Genomic DNA, 7,843 nt, shown 5'->3' with positions numbered 1-7,843 from the left:
CGCTTAACAAATATCATTATTATTATTATTAAGTGACTTGCCCAAGGTCACACATCTGACAAGTGGCAGAGTCGGAATTAGAACCCACGACTGCCAAACCCGTGCCCTTTCCACTAAACCACGCTGTGAGCCCCACGTGGGACTGGGACTTGTGTCCAACCTGACCAGCTTGTATCTACCACAGCGTTCAGAACAGGTCCTGGCACGTAGTAAGCGCTTAACACCTACCGTAAAAAGAAAAAGAAGGAGGCGGGGTCGGTTTCGCTTCCTAGATTTTCTTTGAAGGTGCATGGCCGAGGAAGGAAGGAGCCAACTTGACGTGAACCTGTTTACCCAAACCCGACCTGGAAGGGAAGGGGAAGGAAGGAAAAGGAAAAGGAAGGAAGGAAGGGGAAGGAGGGGAGGAAGGAGGGAGGAAGGAAGAAAGGGAACGGGAAGGAGAAGGGAAAGGGAAATGAAAGGGACAGTCTCGGTCTGGGACGAGAGCAGAAATGGCCACGAGATGGAGGGCTGTGGAAGCTCCTTTAAACTCCTGCTCCTTGTGGGCAGGGAATGTGCCTGTTTATTATTATTATTATAATAAAAATGATGGTACTTGTTAGCAACAACAAGGAAATCGAGTTGGACATGTTCCCTGTCTCACGAGGGGCTCACAGTCTCAATCCCCATTTCACAGATGAGGAAACTGAAGTCAAGTCGGGACTTCATTCATTCATTCAATCGTACGTATTGAGCGTTTACTGTGTGCAGAGCACTGTACTAAGTGTTTGGAAAGTACAGTTCGGCAATAATGATAATAATAACGGTATTTGTTAAGCGCTTACTATGTGCCGAGCACTGTTCTAAGCGCTGGGTAATCATGTTGTCCCACGTGAGGCTCACAGTCTTCATCCCCATTTTACAGATGAGGGAACTGAGGCACCGAGAAGCGACTTGCCCAAAGTCACACAGCTGACAGGTGGCAGAGTCGGGATTAGAACCCATGACCTCCGATTCCTAAACCCGTGCTCTTTCCACTGAGCCACGCTGCTTATAGAGACAATCCCTACCGAACAACGGGCTCACACAATGGAAGCCCAAGGTACACGGTCCTAAGCGCTTAGTACAGCGGTCTGCACAGGGTAAGCGCTCAATAAATAGGACTGGAAGGCGGTGGAGGGCGGCGTCCCGCTGGGCCCGAGGAGGAGACAGAGCCGTGGGAGGATCTGGCTAATAATAATGTTGGTATTTGTTAAGCGCTTACTATGTGCAGAGCACTGTTCTAAGCGCTGGGGGAGATACAGGGTCATCAGGTTGTCCCACATGAGGCTCACAGCCTTACTCCCCATTTTACAGATAAGGTAACTGAGGCACAGAGAAGTTAAGTGACTTGTCCAAGGTCACACAGCTGACCAGTGGGGGAGCCGGGATTCGAACCCATGCCCTCTGACTCCCAAGCCCAGGCTCTTTCCACTGAGCCACGCTGCTTCTCAATAATAATGGCGGTATTTAAGTGATTACTCTGTGCCAGACACTGTACTGAGCGCTGGGGTGGATGCAAACAAATTGGGTTGGATACAGCCCCTGTCCCACGTGGGGCTCATAGTCTCAACTCCCCATTTTACAGATGAGGAAACTGAGGCACAGAGAAGTAAAGTGACTTGCCCAAGGTCACCCGGCAGATAAGTGGAGGAGCAGGGATTAGGACCCATGACCTTCTGACTCCCAGGCCCGGCCTCTATCCACTATGCCTAGAGAAGCAGCGTGGTTTAGTGGAAAGAGCCCGGGCTTTGGAGCCGGAGGTCATGGGTTCAAATCCAGACTCTGCCACTTGGCAGCTGTGTGACTGTGGGCAAGTCACTTAACTTCTCTGTGCCTCAGTTCCCTCATCTGTAAAATGGGGATTAACTGGGAGCCTCATGTGGGACAAGCTGATTCCCCTGTATCTACCCCAGTGCTTAGAACAGTGCTCTGCACATAGTAAGCGCTTAACAAATACCAACATTATTATGCCATGCTGCGTCTGCGACTAGTGAGACGCAGTTAGGAGAAGAGGCGTGGACTACTCTCCATCTCCTTGCCCCCTCCTGCCTCACCTCCCTTCTCTCCTTCTCCATCCCAACCCGCACACTCCGCTCTTCTGCCGCCGCTCACCTCCTCACTGGGCCTTCGTCTCCCCTGTCCCCCCGCCGACCCCTGGCCCACGTCCTACCTCTGGCCTGGAACGCCCTCCCTCCTCCATAATAATAATAATGTTGGTATTTGTTAAGCGCTTACTATATGCAGAGCACTGTTCTAAGCGCTGGGGTAGATACATCAGGTTGTCCCACGTGAGGCTCACAATCTTCATCCCCATTTGACAGATGAGGGAACTGAGGCCCAGAAAAGTTGTGACTTGCCCACACTCACACAGGTGACAAGGGGAGAGGCTAGGATTCGAACCCATGACCTCTGATTCCCAAGCCCGGGCTCTTTCCCCTGAGCCACGCTGCTCTGCCGGACAATCACCCTTCTCCCCTTCAGAGACCTACTGAAGGCGCACCTCCTCCAAGAGGCCTTCCCTGATTAAGCCCCACTTTTCCTCAGCTCCCTTTCCCTTCCGCGTCACCCTGACTCGCTCCCTCTTCTCTTCCCCCCTCTCCCCGCCCCGCAGCACTTATGTACATTTCTATATATCTATAATTCTATTTATTTATATTGATGTCTGTTTACTTGTACTGATGTCTCCTCCCCACCCCACACCCCCAGACTGTGATTCCGGTGTGGGCAGGGATTGTCTCTCTTTATTGCTGTATTGTACTTTCCAAGAGCTTGGTACAGTGTTCTGCACACAGTAAGGGCTCAACTAATACGATTAAATGAATGAATGGCCCTCTCCCTGCTTTTGGGCTCGGGTTCCCATCGTGTTTATATTCCCTTGATTCTATTTATATCCCCTTGATTCTATTTATATCCCCTTGATTCTATTTATTGCTATTGTTCTTGACTGTCCGTCTCCCCCGATTAGACTGTAAGACCGTCAAAGGGCAGGGACCGTCTCTATCTGTTACCGATTTGTACATTCCAAGCGCTCAGTACAGTGTTCTGCACATAGTAAGCGCTCAATAAATACTATTGAATGAAATGAATGTTCTGGGGAAAATCGACGGGTCACAATAGGCACACAAGGCAAGTCACTTCACTTCTCTGTGCCTCAATTACCTCATCTGTAAAATGGCGATTAACTGTGAGCCTCACGTGGAACAACCCGATTACCCTGTATCTACCCCCCAGCGCTTAGTACAGTGCTCTGTACATAGTAAGCGCTTAACAAATACCAACATTATTATTATTAAACAAGTCCCTTGCTCCCGGCAGGTATATCTATCAGAGCAGTCTGGAAGGCAGGGAATGGGACGTAATAACAGTGATGGTATTTGTTAAGCGCTTACTATGTGCCAAGCACTGTTCTAAGCGCTGGGGTAGATACAAGGTAACCAGGTTGTCCCACGTGGGGGGGTCACAGTCTTATACCCCATTTTACAGATGAGGTAACTGAGGCCCAGAGAAATGAAGTGACTTGGTCAGGGTCACACAGCTGACAAGAGATGGAGTCGGGATTAGATCCCACGTGCTCTGACTTCCATGCCCGGGCTCTTTCCACTAAGCCATGCTGCTTCTTCTCTCTCCTCACCTGCTTTGCCCTCCACCCCAAACAGTCAAACAGCCCCCCGCCCCCCGACCCTAATCTTGATCTTGCCCCTGCCCCCGGACTCTGTCTCTAGCTCTATCTCTGTCTCCATCTGCTCCCGAGGACTCCGGGGGGTGTCAGGGCTTTCTCCTTTTCCTGGAATTTGCCCGGGAAGACCCTCGAAACGTGCAATTCCTAGTGCTCGGGCTGACCCTAATCTGCCCCGGGGTGTCGGCATGAAAACCGCTTTAGATCTGTTCGAACATCAAATTGGCTTAAATTATCTTTGTATCCAGGAGGTTTATAAAATTGAGGGGGGAGGGGGAAAAGGGAGGGGTGTTGGAGAGAGGATAGGGGCTGTTGACCAGAGGATGTAATTGGTAAATGATGCACTCTGAGCCAAAACATGCCCTCTGCTTTTACCCACACTAATTACAGCTTTTGCTTTTATGTTTCCCTTTTAGGAGCTTTTTATCCTTGGGAAAATGCAGGTTTTTTTCTCAGATTCTCATTGGCTACGTTTTGTTTTGCCCTTAGGATTAAGCAGTCCTCGACACTGTACACAGAGGCAATTTTGCTGTGCTGCTTTTAGATGGAAGCAATATTCGAAGGTTTCCTTTAGACAAAGGCTGTCTACTACGCAGATACGACGCTGCTTTTTTGATTTTTTTTCAGAAAGCAAGGAAAATAATCTATAAAAGTCAGGAATGAAATAAAGCCATTGGACACTGTTTAATATGCCAAGTAACCTTAAACAATTTTGCATTGTGTAAGGTGCAAGTAGCACTTTAACAATAATGTAATTTATGGGATATTAACCGCTTCTGAATTTCGAAAGAATTCACATTAACTAATACCAAATGAGTTAGTTACGCTCATTTTTCTTCAAGACACGTCATTTCTTAAACAAAACCTGCTGTCCAGATATTTCTTTTAGACGAATACAGCAAAGGCCCATACATATACAATCGAGGCCAGAGAAATAATATGGCAATCTTCCTATGCATATTATAGTGCTGGAGCCGTGACATTTAAGTTATAGCTTCATTATACTGGGCCGGCGTCTCCAGGCACTTCAAACTTTCTGGGAGGAAAATGCACTTTAGGCTAAAATGCTTTATGTCCTCTATCGAAGGATTTTTATTGGGAAATGGGGTTGAGAAAAATGTCGTTTCATAACTTTTAGAGTATATTGGGCTGGGAAGGGATTTTTCTATCTGTTTTAAATTGTAGGCTTTGTGGGGGTGGGAGGAGCTGTGAGGTCGGGAGTTAATTTTCTTCTCCAGGGGAGTTACTTACACTTGGGTTTCCAGAACTCGTCAGGAATGTCAGACTCTGATCCTCGTGTGCGACTCACGTGTGGGAAGGCCCGACTACAAGGAATTCGGTACCGAATCTGTGACGTTGCCAATCCCCGCCCTGCCCACGTGTCAATGCTTGCTTTTTTTCTCTTTTTTTCCCCTTTCTGAACGTGGTGAATGAATTCTGCCGCTTTAAATCCAGGACTCCACAAGGATGAGCTCCTATATGGGGTTTCGCTGAAATCCACTGCTATTGGTTCATTTCAGTGATTTCCCCTCCACGATCAATGAGCACTGTGATTTCACTATGGGGTCTTCAGCTCTGTCACCATCTCTGGGCTAAACCGAACATCATGATGAGGGGTTAACTCGGCCCTATCTCCGCTCAAGTGAATCGCTCAGGGTTGGGTAAAGAAAAAACAACAACACAGCACTGGGTAGTTCCGAGAACAGTCCATTTTACCGCGGTTCTACTTACTGTACTGAGTTTAATGCCAACAGCGAGGGATCTGTCATTGCACGAAAGTCGGGGCCAAATTAGGGCTGAGAATGTAAACGTTCAGAAATCAGGAAATCCAGCTTCTCGGTTCCCACAGCAACTGCAAATCAGCTATTTCACACTTATCGAAGTTTATCTATTCTGATTAAGGGCAAGTACCTACAATACACATCTGCAGAACCCTGCTTGGCACGTAGTAAGCCCTAAACAAATACCATCATCATCATCATACGCAGACGAGAGAGTGCATATATGTTCGACGACGAATACATTCATACAAACGTTTAATTTCCCCAAATTTCGGTGAATGTGCATTCTCAGTCGAAGTCTATTGATTTGCTTTGTATGTAAGTACAGTATTTAAGTCTGGGTGGCCTGTACAAGTGCACATTACCTTTTTTGCATACTTAGTCCGAAACGCTATAAAACGAATGCTATAAAATGAGAAATAATCTCTCTGATGACGATAAGATCCATCTATTTATTTGCCAACACCCCCCCCCAAACAAAAACCACTACGCTTCTATTTCACTTACTCTGTTCCGACAGTGCTTTCATTATTTTCATACCCTTGATTTGGAGAGGCCTTGATGATTTAATGATTTAATGGAGAGGCCTTAATTCATTTCAAACGTCAGCAAAATCAGCCTGTGTTCTCTCCTTGCTTGCCAATGCCCGCGGCCCTGCCTAACCCGTCTGGGTAGAAAAGCCAGAGAACGAAGTAAAGAGCGCTTTCGAGGGGCACTTCTCTCGAAATTAAGGCTGTTGGTTTTGTTGAAGGATGTGAGGAGACCCTTGTTTCCAGGGATATATTGGTTCGAAAAAATGTGGAAATTACCGTCCACGTCTAGACCGAACGGCATCCACTTGCTGGAAAACAAAATATCAATAACAGTACAGTATAAACGACCAAGTATTGTTGTAGTGATCCGAATATAAAAACGGCCGTGGAACATGAATAATAAGGGCTCTTCAAAAAAAAAAAGGCTATTCTCAATGTCGGAAGGATTCAAGTGTTAAACTCTCATTCACATTACTAGTAATGAGCCCGAATCCCTCGTTGGAAGAGAGAGAGAGAACTCTACACTTTCGTTCGACTCTTCCTCTAGGCCAATGCAAATACACTACTGGACTTAGCCGTGAAGTCGCTGGAATATTAGCAGGAAAACACAGGTCCAGTTTATTGGTGATGAGCATGCTTTTCTTTCGGCTAGACTTCATATTAACCCAGGGGCAATGCCGTGGTCATCCCTAAATATTCAGAACAAGAAGTGTTGTACATCCCAGGCAGTTGTTACCAATTCCTTGTAGCTCTCGTGTTCGTCACGGAACCTTCAAAGAGTTGTAGAAGAAATTTCAAGTATTTTGTTCTTCCCCGCTGCGGAGATCTGAGGGAAATATTTTATAGATCAGCGAAGCCGTGTGACTGTGTGTGTATGTGTTGGAATGGGGGGAGATGAACGTGTGTGTGTTTTATATGGGGTTTGTGACTCATGTTCCAGATGTAAATAAATACAGCCACAGATAAAGCTAGATCAAAAGGTACATACTGCCGAGCTGTTTTCCCTGCTGCTCTACATTTCGTCTTTTACGTCTCCACCCTCGCCCTGCTCCGGGAGGAAAAAAAAAAAAAATCAGGTTAATATCTGGAGGGAGGTCGGAAGACAAAAGCACAGAGTCCAAAGCGATGGGTGAAACGTACTACAGGGTTCGAAAGCGGGACCATCATCAATAATAAAGCTCAAGGTGGACGCTTCACAGCCGAGTTCGCTCTGACGTTCATTAGGAAGGGGCAGGCACGGAGAGCAATGGATCTTGCTAAGTTTTCCCAGTTTATGTGAATTTGGAACATTTATAATAATCACGAGAACCTCTGTCTGACCCTCCTTAGCCTTCTTTCATTTGCAAGTATAAAGCAGTGGCACGAAATACAATCATTTCAACTTTTAAACAAATACCACTAATCTATTTTGTGGCTCCGAGGACAGGAATTAAAAAGCCACCCGAAGCTCCTTTAAAAGCAAAGTTGATTTCTCCGCCTCCCAAGCCAGCATAGGGCAGCTCATTCGAGTGCGTGGCGTTTTGAAATAGAGCTGTTCCCATGAAAAGTCGAATGGCAGGATAGAATAGGGTCGGGGGAGGGGGACAGGGGGCATCAGTTAGTTAAAATTAAATTAAAATAAGGGATTTTAAGGGGTGTTCCGAAAATGTCTGACGCTTAAGGAGAAAGGAACCAGAACATCATATCCAACTCCACGTCTCTCTTTCAAAATGCGCCATTTCCAGGAAGGGAGAGGGTTTTGTCTCCTCCGCGGAGGGCCCCAGATGCAGTATTAATGCAGCTTAATTTTGTAGATGCTTCTTTTTAAAGATGATTTGGAATGAATTGTTTCT

The 7,843-nt window shown here is 46.6% G+C and overlaps 1 long non-coding RNA gene across 1 annotated transcript in view; it reads right to left on the bottom strand.

The window, feature by feature from the left end:
* The window catches only part of LOC114811072, a 10,764-nt gene extending 5,544 nt beyond the window's left edge, over window positions 1–5,220 (bottom strand). The window contains exon 1 of the long non-coding RNA XR_003758769.2: window positions 4,949–5,220. This is a non-coding gene — a long non-coding RNA (uncharacterized LOC114811072). The remainder of the gene's footprint in view (window positions 1–4,948) is intronic.
* Between the last annotated feature and the right edge of the window lie 2,623 nt (window positions 5,221–7,843).

This window comes from Ornithorhynchus anatinus, chromosome 4 (assembly GCF_004115215.2).
Source record: "Ornithorhynchus anatinus isolate Pmale09 chromosome 4, mOrnAna1.pri.v4, whole genome shotgun sequence".
NCBI lineage: Eukaryota > Metazoa > Chordata > Mammalia > Monotremata > Ornithorhynchidae > Ornithorhynchus > Ornithorhynchus anatinus.
The sequence above is the reverse complement of the archived record's forward strand: the minus strand, read 5'-3'. Positions and strand labels throughout refer to the sequence as shown.